Source organism: Choloepus didactylus, chromosome 4, assembly GCF_015220235.1.
Source record: "Choloepus didactylus isolate mChoDid1 chromosome 4, mChoDid1.pri, whole genome shotgun sequence".
Taxonomy (NCBI): Eukaryota; Metazoa; Chordata; class Mammalia; order Pilosa; family Megalonychidae; genus Choloepus; species Choloepus didactylus.
The window spans coordinates 127,366,275-127,382,669 of NC_051310.1; positions in this window are offsets into that span (position 1 = coordinate 127,366,275).

Below are 16,395 nucleotides of genomic sequence, written 5' to 3' on the forward strand. Positions count from 1 at the left end.
ATCCAGCTAGTGTCTAAGTGCTAAGGGTGAAATTAGGAATGTAGCTGAAGATGTGAGAATAAAGGAAAGGCCCAGGAACTATTGAGAGAGGAAGCATAGAATAGAGAAGACTCTATGCTCTGAAGCATGTCCATATTTAAGAATGAAAATATGAAATAAAGTTAGTGGGAAATAATAGAAAAAGCAGAAAAGAGAGAATGAAGTTCTAAGGGAGAAGAGAATTACAAGAAGGAGAAAGTAAGCAAGGTGCTAAGTGTTTATATAGCTAAATAAAAATGAGGGTGAATAAGTAGTCTTAGGGTTCGGTGACCTCGATATGAAAAGATTTAATAGACCAAAGAATCTGGTTTGCTGCATGAGAGGTTTTGGAAATTTTCTCATTTTAATCCAGCAATTCTCATAAAATATTTTCAGATAATATCATAGATGAGTGGACCAAAAATCAAATTAAAAGTTATCTTTGAAAATACACATGTAGGCATATTCTCAAAGAACAGCATAGCGGGTGTTGATCCATCTGCACAGAACATTTCTCAGAACCAAGGATTCAGTCTTGGCCGGAATGGTCTTGGTTGGTGTTTTAGTCTCCTGTGGCTGCTATAACAAATGACGACAAACTCAGTGGCTTCGAACAACAGAATTTATTCCCTCACAGTTCTAGAAACTAGAAATCCAAAATCTGTTTCACTGGGCCAAAACCAAATGTTGGGAGGGCCACACTCCCACTAGAGGCTCTAGAGCTGCATTTCTTGGTTTATGGCCCCTTCCTCCATCTTCAAAGCCAGCAGTATAGCATCTTCTCTTTCTGACCCACCTTCCCTCTCCCTCCTTCCCATGGCCTTCTTCCATGTGTCTATGTCAATTCCTTCTCTTATAAGGATACATGTGATTGCATTTAGAGCCCATCCAGATAATCCAGGATCATCTCCCCATCTCAGGATCCTTAACTTAATCACATCTGCAAAGTTCATTATATATATAAGGTAACATGCACAGGTTCCAGGGATGAGAAGGGGGATAACTTTAGAGGGCCATTATTCAACCTACCATAGATGATAATCCAGGGACTGTGTCAAAACATCCATCCTAACAGCCCAGATGACCCATCACTCAAACATCCAAACTCAAGGATTTAAGGAGAAACAGCCTAAAATCAAAGCCTAAACATTATCAAGAAAAATACAGATATTTTAAAGACAGAAAAGGTGATAAGACCTCTTCAATAAAGATAACCCACAGTTGTGGAAGGCCTGTCATTTAGCAAGAGCTGTGAGCCAATCAGATGCTGTGTCAGGAGGCAAAGGAAGAGAAAGCCCTGCCTAATTGTATTGGTTGCCTTAATGGACCAGAAGTCAACAAGTCAGAATGAAAAATATACTCAATTCAGCCACCTGGAATTGGTTGTAAAAAGGATGCAATAAAATAGGTCAATTTTTCTGAGACTAGTAAGAGGGTCCATACCCAAATGGACTGAATGCTTCTGCCTTTATGCGACTATTTGTCACTTTGTGACTAGAGCCTTAAACCATTCAAGGTGGGTAAAGCTATCTTGTTTTTAAAGGGTTAAAAGACTGTGAATGAATTTACTAATTTTGAGTATCCTACCCAACTACTGCCAGTTGACTAAATTAGTTTTGAGCTTGACCAAATGTGCCAGTTCTCTACGTGCTCACTGACACAGCTCACCCTTTTTAAATATGTTAATACTGTTTGAATCCATACTTTCACTGCTACAACAGCTGGATTTTCTATCTTCTTGGAATATAACCACACTTCGTGCAGCCACTACATTGCATGCAATTATGTTTTTATCTTCCTCAAACAGGGTATTTGTTTTCAAAGTGGATTAAAAGTGGACTCACACTTTGGACCATTCATACCACATTAAAATGATCATGGAAGAAATGCAAATGGCTACTTCTGAGAATGGCTTCATCCTCAGGGGCCTTCTGTTGGTCCTGGCCTGCTTCTAAAACCAGCATTCCTCTTACTTTTCCTTGGCCTCTAAGGTCTTTAGGTCTGCTAAAGCTAAAGACTATGTTTACAGGAAACTACCGTTGGGTTGAATTAACCAAACAGCTGATGTGGCACTTCCCTACACACAAGTGATTGTGTGTTTGAGTGAAGAGATCAAACTGAACATCTGTTTTGACATCAGTTTAATTCAATGCCTTCATTCTACATACAAACACAGCCTTGGCCATCTAGGCTAGGTTTAGATACTGAAGGTGAAAAGATGTTGGCCCCCTACAGGCTGATACATCTGCTAACTCAGGGTGGTTAGCTGATCTGTCCTCTGTCAGGTCATGAGAGCACCTGGATGTGTTACTGAGAGGTGAATAGTGCAGGCAAGAAAATGTCAACATTCAAAAATAATTAGGGGCTGAAAAAGGAGGTGCCTTAGCTGCACCCACAAACAGGGACTAGAAATGGCCTTCAGCACTACTAGACCTGAAGTTCTACCAGCCAAGGAAAGGCACGAGAAACTCTAGTCAGCAAAGCTTCATAAAGAACTGACCCAGATATGAGAATGCCACCAACATGTCATTCAGGGCATATAACCAAAGAGAAAGAGCAAAGGCTTATAGGAATAAGGTCAACCTTATCTAAACAGGAAAGCATTTACAAGATTATAAGTAAGAGAGAGGCAATTCAGACAGGAAATCAACAATGGGCATAAATGAGGAAGGAGGAATCAAGGCAAATTAATTTCCAACAGAGTGTAAATTCTCTGGTGTCCAAGAAAGCAAATACAATGAAGGAAGGGGAGAGGAACTTTAGCATTTATGGAGCACATCCAAGTTGTCAGGCACTGTGAGAAGCACTTTAGATATATTAAGAGTTTGCTGGTCCATTTTATGCTTGAGGCTCAGAGAGATTAAATGACTTGCCCCTATAAACACAGCTGATAAGTGAACTGAAACCCAGATCTATCCATGTACAGAGCCCAAGCTCTTTCTACTACATCAGTGTTTTTCAAAGTGTGGATCGGAGACCACTTGCATCCAAGTAACCTGAGATGCTTGTTAGACACTCAGGCCCAGCACTCCTGAATCAAGTTCTCCCACGTGATTTCATATACACTAAGGTGCTAAAATCACAGAACTCACAGAGCTTCCTCTCTGTAGGAGGCCTGTCCTCTGGGAAAAATAGAGAGGTTCCTGCCTTCAGGTATTCAGAGAACCAGATTTTAGGAGCAAGAACCAATGCCTAGCCATCAGAACTGGAAGTACCAGAATGAAGGGATGGTTTGGTAGATTGACCACTGTGCCAGTTTGGGTGTATTATGTCCCCCAAAATGCCATATTCTTTGATGCAATCTTGTGAAGACAGAGGTGTTAGTGTTGATTAGGCTTCAACTATTGATTGAGTGTTTCCATGGAGATGTGACTCAATAACTGTGGGCAAGACCTTTGATTGGATTATTTCCATGGAGGTATGGCCCCACCCATACAGCATGGATCTTGATTGGTTACTGGAGCACTTTAAAAAGAGCTGGACAGGCCTAGATGTTTGCTGTAGCTGAGGGCACACTTTGAAGATAGCCACTGAAAACTGACACTGACATTTTGGAGAATGACATCTTGAAACGCAACCTGGGAGCAAGCAGATGCCAGTCACATTGCCTACCCAGTTAACAGAGGTTTTCCAGATGCCAATGGCCTTTCTCCAGTGAAGGTACCCTATTGTTGATGCCTTACCTTGGACAGCTTATGGCCTTAAGACTGTAACGTTGTAACCAAATAAACCCTCTTTATAAAAGCCAATCCATTTCTGGTGTTTTGCAAAATGGCAGCATTAGCAAAGCAGAACAACCACATTGCCCAGGGTTGGAAAAAAATGACTCATGCAACCTCTTGCTAAGCCCTATGAGAGCCTTAAGTATCATTTGTCTCAGGTTGAATGATGGTCCTAGGTTTTGGTGAGGGCTGAGCCTATAAGCTATACAAAGATGGGGCAGAAGTCCAGGATGATTATCCACAAAACATGGTTGAGTCCAGCAGCCTCAACCATCATGGAAACTTCAGGTTTTATCCTAGAGCTTCCATATCCTACACCAGAAGGAATCAATCAAGTGGTCAGGCCAAGTAATCAGAATTATAGCAGCCATCAGGAGGTCAGCTGGGCACTGGACCCAAAAGCCCTGATATTGAATGTTAGTTCTTTCTTTCTCCCTCTGTGTGATCTTCTCTGTGTTTCTTAACCTCTGTATCTCAGCTTCCTTGTCTGTGATCATAATAATAGCTGACATTCATTGGGAACTAACATTCACTGGTATATTCACAATATACCAGGCCCTATTCTAGTCCTTTAAATGTATTTATTAATGTAATCCTACCACCACTCAATGAAATAGGTACCATTTCTATCCCCATTTTACAGATGAGAAAACTAAGGCCCCAAGAGGTTAAGTAACTTTGCCGGGGTCACACAGCATATAAATGCTAACACAGGGATTCGAATCCAGAAACTGTATCTCTCCAGAGGCGATATTCCTAGCAATGACATTGTACTTCCTCTCTGACAATAGTTGCAGGGCCACCTTCCACTCTACCAACCCTTGTAGGGAAGCTTTAAGTGTCATCTTGAAACTTGGATTAGAATTCAAATGCTGCATGAGCCCATGTGTCTGACCACATGTGATGACAGGGAGATCACAGTAAATCTGATCCAGTCACATCAGATTCTGCTCTGACAGCATGCATGAACATGATTCCAGACTGCACAGCCAAATGGAGCAAAGTGACAGAACCCTAGCATGTAAACAATCCTCTTTTATTCACCAGGAGTTCAGAAAGTATCATGACATTTCCTAGGGGCATGATTTGAACCCTATAAAAAAGGGGGGCCCTGCATTTGGAAACTGAGAGATACAATCAATAGGAAGGTGGATCTTTCAGGAGTTCCTGGGTACAAAAAAAGAGCAGCAGGACATGCTGGCTGGTTGTCTTCAGTGGCTGAAGTGTCTACAACTGACCAACAAGGTAAATCAAATCTGCTGCCAATACATTCTTTTGCTGTCCAGATAAAACGGCAGACTAAGCTGGTGAACTTTCACCCTTCACCCACGCTCTTCAAGCCAAAGTACAGATTAAAAAAAATCAATAACCCCAATCGATGGGAAAATATTTTTAGTCTGTAACTGAACGATATGTTTTGACAAGGCCAAAGAGGAGCACAAAAGAACGGCAAAAGATAAAAGACAGAAAATTAGGAATTTGCTTTCCTGGGTGAGGTGGAATCACCAACCACTTTGTTCTTCCCTCACTGACATTCGTCTAAATTATTTCACAGCAAGGAAATAAAGCGTAAGGAGATGAATTTATAAAATGGCATGATTCACCACCAAGCACCTTAAAACCTATTATTGCTACCGTTTTCTGTTGCCATTTCCAAGAAAGCAATCTAGAGAAATACCCACTTTCAGAACAGAGGGGAGGAAAGAGCATTTCCCCAAAGTGGATAGAGCGAACAATGGAACGAAGCTTCCCTGCCCCCACAACAACCTGGAGATCACGTCAGATACTAAACACATTGGAAAGTGCTTAAAATCCACCAATTTGGCTCCATTTTCTCTCGAAATAACCATTGTTTTTCATAACGCTATACCCTTAAGGTCCTTTCATAACTGAGCAAATTAAACACATAATATTACCTCGTCTTCTGCCCCTTAAGCAGTAATTTATTTTCGTACATAGACCCCAGCCTGCTATATTTCCAAAAATTATTTCACACTTTTTCCTATATTGAATAAAGGTGATAAAGAAACAAGGAATTCTGAATAAAATAAACAGAAATTTCCCAACACTTGTTTGCTGTGTTTATCCAAGAAAACCTTGAACATAGAGGATTGTCTCACCAATTGATTAACATTTTCAATGTTTTGAGCAGTAACAAAAAATGGTAAATAGATTTATAGGATTCAAAAGTTTATATAGATTGTAGGAAGACGGTGGAATAGGAAGCTCCAGGAATCAGCCCCTCCATCAGAACAATTAAACAGGCAAGAACTGTTTGAATTAACTATTTTGAAACTCCAGAGTCCAGTAGAACACTGTGCAGCATCCAAGGAAGAGCGGGAAGAGGCTGGTAAATTGCAGTAAATATCACAGAATTGCACTCTCTGATTGGCAGCAACTAACACCTATCCCAGAATCTTGGCAGGCAGCGGTAAGGTACAGGTACGGCTTGCTGATGCCAGAGTGGGACATAAAAACCCAGGTCTCCAAGATCCAGATGTATACGGTTCAAGCATTGATAACTGTTTTTGTTTAGCTACTTCAGATCACTGGAGGCCCATCCCTAAGGGCAGCCATTTTTCTAAACCACCCTGGACAAAGGCGACAGAGGACACTTAAAAGATGGTAAGCTTCTTCAGAGCAACAGAGGACAGCTGAAGGATTGCATTTGCTGGCAAATACCAAGAAAAGAAAGCACAGCTTTGGGGAGCCATGGGGAAAGCTCTTGACCCCACCCTAATGCCTTCTCCAGGGCATTTTGGAACTAGCTAGCTAGCACTCCCTCTGTGGATTCCTGACCTAATTTTGACTGGGAAAGAATGACTTGCCAAAAGCCTTATGGTGTGCCCCCTCCCCCACCCCACCCTGGGGAATTTTTCCTCCAGGCAAAAGCAGTCTGAACAGTGAAAAACCATGGAGTTGCGCAGCCCAGGGCAAAAGCTTAACTGTTTTAAGTCCTGTGGTAGAGTATTTAGGAGAGGAAGTGTTCTAGTTTGCTAATGCTGCTGGAATGCAAAACACCAGAGATGGATTGGCTTTTATAAAGGGGGTTTATTTGGATACACAGTTACAGTCTTAAGGCCATAAAGTGTCCAAGGTAACACATCAACAATCGGGTACCTTCACTGGAGTATGGCCAATGGTGTCTGGAAAACCTCTGTTAGCTGGGAATGCATGTAGCTGGCATCTGCTCCAAGTTCTCTGGGTTCAAAATGGCTTTCTCTCAGGACGTTCCTCTCTAGGCTTCAGCTCCTCAAAATTGTCATTCTTAGTTGCTCTTGGGGCATTTGTCCTTTCTTAGCTTCTCCAGAGCAAAAGTCTGCCTTCAAAGGCTGTCTCCAAAATGTCTCTGTAAGCTGAAGCTCCTCTCTCAGTTCCAGTCCATTCTTCAAAGTGTCCCTCTTGGCTGTAGCTCCTCTTCAAAATGTCACTCTCAGCTGCACGGAGTTCCTTCTGTTTGTCAGCTCATTTATATGGCTCCAGTGATTTAATTTAGACCCACCCTGATTGGGTAGGGCAACACCTCCATGGAAATTATCCATTCAGAGTCATCACCCACAGTTGGGTGGGGCGCATCTCCATGGAAACACTTAAAGAATTACAATCTAATTAACACTGATAGGTCTACCCACACAAGATTACATCAAAGATAATGGTGTTTGGGGGGACATAATACATTCAAACTGGCACAGGGAGAAGTTCTGTTTTCTGGAAAGTAGAGGGAGCATTCAAATTCCTGTAAACAAGGAAACTCCTAAGGCCACTAACAAACCAAAGCTCAGGACAAGATACAGGCTCAGAAAAGACAGGGAGGACCCTGCACTTTGAATTTGCCTCTGGCTGACTTTCCTGATTGGGGGTGCTGAACTCTGAAGGACAGCACCAGCCAAAGCAATGCCAGTCAGCAAAAACTGCTTATGTTTGCTTGGTTTTGTTGGCCTCTGGCACTCAAGAAAATATCTAACATATCCGCCAGCTGGATATGAACTCAAGAAACAGACAGCCCAGTACCAGATGGCGCCACATGGGAATTTTTTTATGCAATTTTATTGAGATATACTCACACACCATATAATCCATCCAAAGTATACAGTCCATGGCTCACAGTATCATCATATAGTTGTGCATTCATAGCCACAATCAATTTTCAAACATTTTCATTACTCCAAAATAAAGAAAAAGTATATAATAAAAAAGAAGACCCAAACCATTCCATACCCCTTATCCCCCTCTATTATTTATATGTTTTTGTCATTATTTTATTATGCATCTGCCCATACACTGGTTAAAGTAAGTGCCAGTGGCCAGGTTTTGTCTATCACATGGGCACATAATAAAAGCTATATAGTTATATATTGTTATCAAGAATCAAGTCTTCTGGATTACCATTCAACAGATTCAGATATTTCCTTCTAGCCATTCTAATACACTAGAAACTAAAAAGGAATATCTGTATAATGAGTAAGAATAACCTCCAGATTGACCTCTCGACTCCATTTGAGATCTCTCAGTCACTGAAGCTTTATTTCTGCAGAGTAATTTTACCAAACATTTCAAGAAGACTTAACTTCAATTCTGCTGAAATTTCCAAAAAATTGAAGAGAAGGGAACACTCCCTAATTCGTTCTATGATGTTAATATCACCCCATACCAAATCCAGATAAAGATACCACAAGTAATAAAGTTACAGAGCAGTATCTCTTATGAATATAGAAGAAAAAATCCTCAACAAAATACTAGAAAACCAAATTCAACAGCATATTAAAAGAATTATACACCATGATCAAGTGGGATCTATCCCTACTATGTTAAGTTGTTCAATACAACCAAATCAATTAATATAATACACCACATTAGCAAAATGAATGGAAAAAAATACATGATCATCTCAATTGGGGCAGAAAAGGCATATGACAAAATCTGGAACCTCTCCTTGATAAAATAAAATAAAATAAAATAAAAAAACACAGACACTTAGAAAACCAGGAATAGAAGGAAATTTCCTCAACATGATAAACGGCATACTGATAACTTTCCCTCTCAGATCAGGAACAAGACATGGATGCCCTTGTCACCACTGTTATTCCACATTGAATTGGAAGTTCTTGCTTGAGAAATTATGCAAGCAAGAGAAATAAAAGGCATTCCCTACCTGCAGTTGACATGATCCTATATATAGAAAATCTTGAAAAATCCACAACGAAGCTAGTAGAGCTAATAAACAAATTCAGCAAAATAGCGGGTAGAAGATCAACACCCAAAAATCAGTAGTGTTTCTATATACTAGTAACAAACATTCAGAAAGACATTCAGAAGAACAAACATTCAGAAGAATAAATCAGGAAAAAAAACTTTCCATTTAAAATAGCAACTAAAAGAATAAAAATATCTAGGAATAAATCTAACCAAGGATGTAAAGGACTTGTACACAGAAAACTACAAAACATTGCTAAAAGAAATCAAAGACCTAAATAAATGGAAGGATATTCTGTGTTTATGGATTGAAAGACTCAATATTGTTAGAATGTCAGTGCTATACAAGCAATTTACAGATTCAATGAATCTCAATCAAAATTCTAACAACCTACTTTGTAGAAATCAAAAAGTCAGTCATCAAACTTTTATTGAAAGGTAGTGGACCCCAAATAACCAAACATCTTGAAAAAGAAGAATGAAGTTGGAAGACTCACACTTACTGACATTAAAACTTATGGCAAAGCCACAGTAATCAAAACAGCATGGTACTGGCACAAGGACAGATGTATAGAGCAATGGAATTGAATTGAAAGTTCAGAAACACACCCTCACATTTAAGTCCATTGATTTTTGACAAGTTTGTGAGGTCTACTCAATTGGGATAACAGTCTCTTCAAGAGATGGTACTGGCATAACTGGATCTTCACATGCAAAAGAATGAAGGTAGACCCCTACCTCACACTGTCTACAAAAATCAACTCAAAATGGATCAAAGACCTAAATGTGAGAGTCAGAACTGTAAAACTCCTAGAAGAAAACATAGGCAAGCATCTTCAGGACCTTGGGTTAGACAATGGTTTCTTAGATTTGACACCCGAAGCACAAGGAACAACCAAAAAAAAAAAAAAAAAAATAGATAAATGAGACCTCATCAAAATTAAAATCTTTTGTACATTAAAGGAATTTTTTGTGAAAGTAAAACAACAACCCACACAATGGGAGAAATCATTTGGAAACCATATAAGAGTTAATATCCAGAATATACAAAGAAATCCCACAAATCAACAGCAAAAAGACAAATGACCCAATTTAAAAATGAGCAAAAGACCCAAATACACATTTCTCCAAAGGAGATTTACAAATAGCCAAAAAGCACATGAAAAGATGCTCAAATCATTAGCCATCAGGGAAATGAAAATCAAAACAATGAGAGACCATTTCAAACCCACTAGAATGGCTACTATTTTAAAAATGGAAAATTTATAAGTACGGAAGAGGATGTGAAGAAATAGGAACTCTCTTCAATCATTGTTGGTGGGAATGTAAAATGTTGCAGCCACTGTGGAAGACAGTTTGGCAGTTCCTCAGAAAGTTAAGTAAAGAATTACCATATGACTTGGCATTCCTGTTTCTAGTTGTATACCCAAAAGAACTGAAAGCAAGGACTCAAACAGATATTTGTACACCGATGTTCATAGTGGCATTACTCACAATTGCCAGAGGGAAGCAACCCAACTGTCCATCAACTAATGAATAGATGAATAAAATGTGATATATACATACAATGGAATATTATTCAGCCATTAAAAAGAATGAAGTCCTCATACTTGTGACAACATGGTTGCATGAAATAAGCCATACAGAAAAGGACAAATACTGTATTATCTTATTCATATGAAATAATTAAAATAAGCAAACTCACAGAGTCAGAATTTGGAATATGGGTTACCCAAGGAGCAGGGTGGGGGTAGGGAATAGGAAGTTAATGCTTAAATTATACAGTGTTTATATTTGGTATGATACAACAGTTTTGGTAATGGATGTTGGTGATGTTTGTACCATAGTATGAATGTAATTAACAGCACTGAAGTACATATTTGTATGTGGTTAAAAGGGAAAATTTTAGGTATTATATTTGCTACTAGAATAAAAATTAAGATAAATAAATAAATAATGGGATAGTACAACACAGTGAACTCTAATGTAAACCATGGACTACAGTAATAGTACAATTATAAAAATGTATCATTGAGTGTAACAAATGCACCACACTAATGCAAGGTATTACTAATAGGGTGCTATAGGGGAACACGGTGTTTTATGCATGACTTTTCTGAAAACCCCCAATTTCTCTAACAAAAATTTTTAATTAAATTAATAAATCAATAGACTGATAGTTGTAATAGTAGCAACCTATTTTACTTAATAATACAGTTCCTTCTCTTTTATTCACCAAAATTAATGGCCCATCTGTTATTTGATAAGCCTTTGGGGAGAATTTAATGACTGTTGTTTTGCTACAATTCCTTATTTTTCACTCTAAAGTTTAAACACACATTTCTTACATAAATATATATTGAAGCTGATGGCTACATCTATGTTATGGCAGCCAATTCAACCCACAAAAAAAATACCAATTCAGTAAAAAAAGGTTGCCAAACCAAAAGTTTGGCATCATATATTTTGGCAGTGAAAGCATCCATTAAATAGTTATTTGACTGGCCAACTTTTTACATTAAACTGTTTTGCTGTTAACATCAACATAGACTCTACAATGTCAGGGATTCTGGCACGTTAAAAGATTTGGGCAGGCCAGTTCCCTGGGATTCTTTGATAAGAACCTACAATCAGCCTCACACACTTAGGTTCTATCTACCCAGGTGGTAGAAATTTTCACAGGCTATCACTACCTTCATTTTACAGATTCCCCAGTTCACTCTCATCCACTCACAATTTGTGATAGAACAATGTACTTCTCCGTATCTTTTTTAAAAAATCATATAATACCAACTTCTCTTTCTTGAGCATTTACTATATGCTGAGCCCTATGCTCAGCATTTTTACAAACCTGACCTTATTTATCTTCACAACAAACTTAACACATGGGTAGTATTCTCCCACATGACAGAAGATAAAACAACCTTAGACAGGAGAAGTAATTGCCCAAGGCCACACTGCTAAATGTCAGAGCCAGAATATAAACTTGTTTCTGTCTGATTCTTATATCTACACTACTACCTCATTCATTTAATAGTACCACCACCTAGGTGGAATGGTGCTGATCAGATTCACTATAAGTTGTAGTTTGGAATGATGAGAAAATTACCCTTGGCCAAGTCTTTAGTTCACAAACTGTTCTACCATATTCAAATAGGCCTGGAAGGCACTTCTCATTTATTAAGTTCTTAGTTATAATCATTCATTAAACATCTTTATTTCAGGGATATTTATGTGGATTCCCAATAGATCCCCTTGTTGAAGAATACTGCACAGTGAAAGATCAATGCATTTAAGTAGAACATATGAAGCAGTACTTCACCAGGCCAAAACAAGAGTGTAATATATGTTATCCATGGACACTCATTTCCTTAGCATTTTCAAAGATGATTCTGAGTTACTGAATTGCCAAATTTCACATTTTCCCAAAATGACTGTCAATGAAACATCATGCTTCAGGTACCCCATTTGTTTGCTTCTTTTTTTCACAAAGGGCTTGGAGGACTTTAGACATGTGCTCCCTCTTTTTAAAATTCTCTCAAAGTAACTACCATGGTGGTTGATTGTTGAAGCTCTAGTGACTGAAATGAGTGGTAATTATGATGTTGAAAGCTTTCAACTTGCCCAGGGAAGTGTGATGACTATTGAATTAGCTAACAAAAATACGTCAAGCTCAAAGATCTGTCACAAAAATCCATTATACGCTGTTGGGAAGTTACCAAAAGTGTGAAAAATCAGAATGACCCTTTATAATTCTGACTAGATAGTCTGAAACTTCATCATTCTCAGGTAAAACTGGGTGTGCATGTGAACGCAAAATGTTTTAAGAATGAAGCAATAGGGTAGATGCAGTGTAAATGGCCATTATAATGTCCAAAACATTCTATTTCAACCGTGGCCAAACTTTTCCTAGCAAGATTGATTTAGCTAGCTCTCTTCCCCATAAACTCCAAAGCTTGTTCCAGATTAATAAAATAACATTAATAGTAATAAAGCTGCTAACATTTATCAAGGCTTACTATATATAAGGCACTTTGCTAAGTGCTTTACATTTATTAGCTTATTTAATCCCCACCAAAAGCTATTATTCTCCCCATTTTAAAGATGAGGACTGACATTAAGTAATTTTCCCAAAGTGATTGTAGCCAGTTCTCAATTATGTATGCATCACCAACCACATTCCAGACACTAGAGCAGACCCTGGAGAGCCATAATAAGCAAAGCAGACATGGATGAAATTTACTTTTTAGACTCAATCCCAGGCCCAACTCCAAAGTCCACACTGTTAACCACCACACCAAGCCATGACCGGAATGTGTATTCATGGTTCACCTCATTCAGGCACTTTAAATGTTACTTCTCTTAGACCTCAGAATAATGCAGTAAGTAGAAAAACCAAAGCCTGAATCCAAGGGTAAAGCACAAAATTCCTCAGCAGCAGTGAAGGTTGATTTGGGCCTAGGAGCCTGCCCAAAGCTGGCTACCATTCCTTTGTGCCTTCCCTTCCCATTCCCACTACTCTTCCCCAAGAACTTATTGCCTTAAGCCCAAATTGTGAAGACTCTCTCCTGGCTTGTCTCAAACATGCCTGCTTCTCTCACTTTCTGTCCTTCCCAAACACTGGTTTCATCATATAATATCCCCTACTCAGAAACTCTTACTGCCCCCTTACTCCCCTTATCCCCATATACCCAAAAGAGTCTTACTTTCTAAGCCCAGCATCCACAGCCTCCATCATTTGGGTCCCATTCCCTTTCCAGTCTTGTCACTCCTGCTCCTTGGTATGAACTTCCCCCTCAGCACACCCTTCTCCCTATGCCCCTCACCTGCTCTGCTAGTACCCGCCATGCTGAGAAGGAGGAGGAGCCAGGAAGGACCTCTGCTCACACAGGCCTCCTGCCTGGAGGGCCCTCCTCCCTTTCACAAGCCAGCACTGTACACCTAACATTGACTTAGTCAACACATAGGGGTTTGAGTGCCTGTTTTGCTCATCTAGGACACAGAAGAGGATAAAAACATAGGTTTTGACAGCAATGAGTTCATTGTTGTAAGAAGGCATGACATCAAATATGTGCAAAATACTTGCAAAAGTAAAAGTATGTACAATGTAGAGGCACCTTGGGGCAGGGCTAGTGAATAACTCCACCTGCGGCAGAGGCCAGACAGGATAGGCTTCCTGAAGAATCAATATGTGTACCCAAGGCAGTCACGTAGGATGAAGAACAAGATGATGAGTCAGGAACTGACTTTTTATAAATAATTTATGGCTTCTTTATCTGCTCAGTACATAAGGTTGTTTTGAGACTAAAATATGATAGAAAAGAGAGTTCATCAAAACCTGTAAGACACACCAAAGTGTATAACTACTGTGCATATAAATTTGCCTCTCCAGTTAAATCTTTAATTCTTGAGCGGTAGAAACTGATACAGAAAGTTGACACTCCAAGTCTAGTCTTTAGGTCATTTTCCTGCGTAAACCTTCCAGTGCTTTCCTATAGGACTGAGAAAGAAAATCCAGACTTCTTTTCATGGCCTGCCAGGCCTTAATAAATTGGCTCTGTTGACTTTTCTCTCCTTGGCTTACTCCAAGCCATCACTCCAGTATCCTTTTTGGTCCTTGCACATACTAAGCGTGTTCCCACCTGGGGGCCTTGGTACCTGTGTTGCCCCTGCCTAGACTATAGTACCCACAGACTCTGTGTGGCTATCAACTCTTCATCATTCAGGTCTCAGCTCAAACATCATCTCCCCAAAGAGACTCCTTTCATCCACTACTCCTCATTCTCTCTTTATTATTTTGCTTTATATCCTTCATAACACTTATCATTATCAGAAGTTATCCTATAGACTACAAGTTCCATACCCACCATCATATTCCCTCTGCCTAGATCATGGCCTGACAAAGAAGAGACATTCATTATTTGTTGAATGAATGAATTTCTAAAGTAATTTTGGACAACTTGGTGAATCAAATTTTGTATCATGCAAATTTGGTATTTAGGAAGTATCAAAGTCATTCTTCACACCATAATCAGATGATTCTTCAAAAATTTGATGACCAAATTTTCATTCAAGGCTTTATTAAACTACAGATACACGGACATGGCCTTAGCAAAACAACACACCACCACCACCACCACCCCCTCCAAGTCTGGGCAAGGCTATTCTGGGCCTCTTCTGTGTTTTTGCATATATCCTCTGTACCTCTCTACTTGATAACTTCGACTCTGATAACTTTGACTCAGATCAAATGTGTATAAACCATACACTCCTTATGGAATGCACATCTGGGTGGGACTGGCCTACATTTGCCTCCACAACTTCATCTCCTGCCATTCATCTCTCACATTTTATTATCTAACAGCACTAACTTTTGTCAGACTGTGTTACATGTCTGTTCCCTACATATTCGCCTTCCTTCAACAGGAATTAGTCCTATACTATATTCTTCTATGGCACTCCCATCCATCCTTTAAACCTCCGCCAGTGATACTGCCTTTGTGAAGTCTTCTATGAATCATTTCCAGTCCAGAAAGAATTACTCACTCCCTCTTCTGGTCAAGTTCTCTACATTGAACACATTCATTTTTGTACTTTTCATACTTTGTTTTCAAGTGTAGGACTCTATCTTTCACACTAAATTAGTGATTTTCAACCCAGGGCAATTTTGCCCCCCAGGAAACGTATGGCAATGTCTAGAGAAATTTTTTGACTGTTACAACTGAGGAAGTGGGTATTGCTAATGGCATCTATTGGGTGGAGGCCAGGGAATCTGCTAAACACTCTACAAAGCACAGGGCACTCCTCACAATAAAAACTTATCCAACCCAAAATGTCACTGGTGCCAAGGTTAATAAACCCTGTCCTAGACTATTGTCCTTGAGGAATGGTTCTTTTTCCTTGGTTTGCCTCACCAGCATTCAGCACAGGACATGACACACTGACCTGACTGTCTCTGAGGCATAGGGTGAGGACCACCACCCCAACCCCCAGGTGCAAACAGAGATGCAACCATACCCTACTATGTGCCCTCCTTCAGCCTAAGAAGGGTACATTCCAGGAGGTAGCTAGATCACAGCAGATCCAAAGAACCAACTTTCTAGTACCCATCTGTCAGAAGCTCCTCCTGGAAGGAAAGACTACCTCAATTAAAGGTCCATGTGGACAACGGACCAAAGGGTTATTTACTGCGTTATTAATTTGATTGCACTTGCCATATATATCCAGTCCCCCTGTTCCAGGTAGGATGACTGAATTTAGCAATCCCTTGCCTCGGGGACTTTTGCAAAATCCCTAACTGCTGGAAGACAATGGCTTTCCCTTCTATGGCAAAATACTGAACTCATTAATATGATAATGCATAAGACTTTGAGGGTAACCAAAGAAGAGGGAGAAAGATTCCCCTTCAGGAAAGTCACTGGGAATTGGGAGCAAAGGCTCCCCTACAGGAGAGCACCCCAGG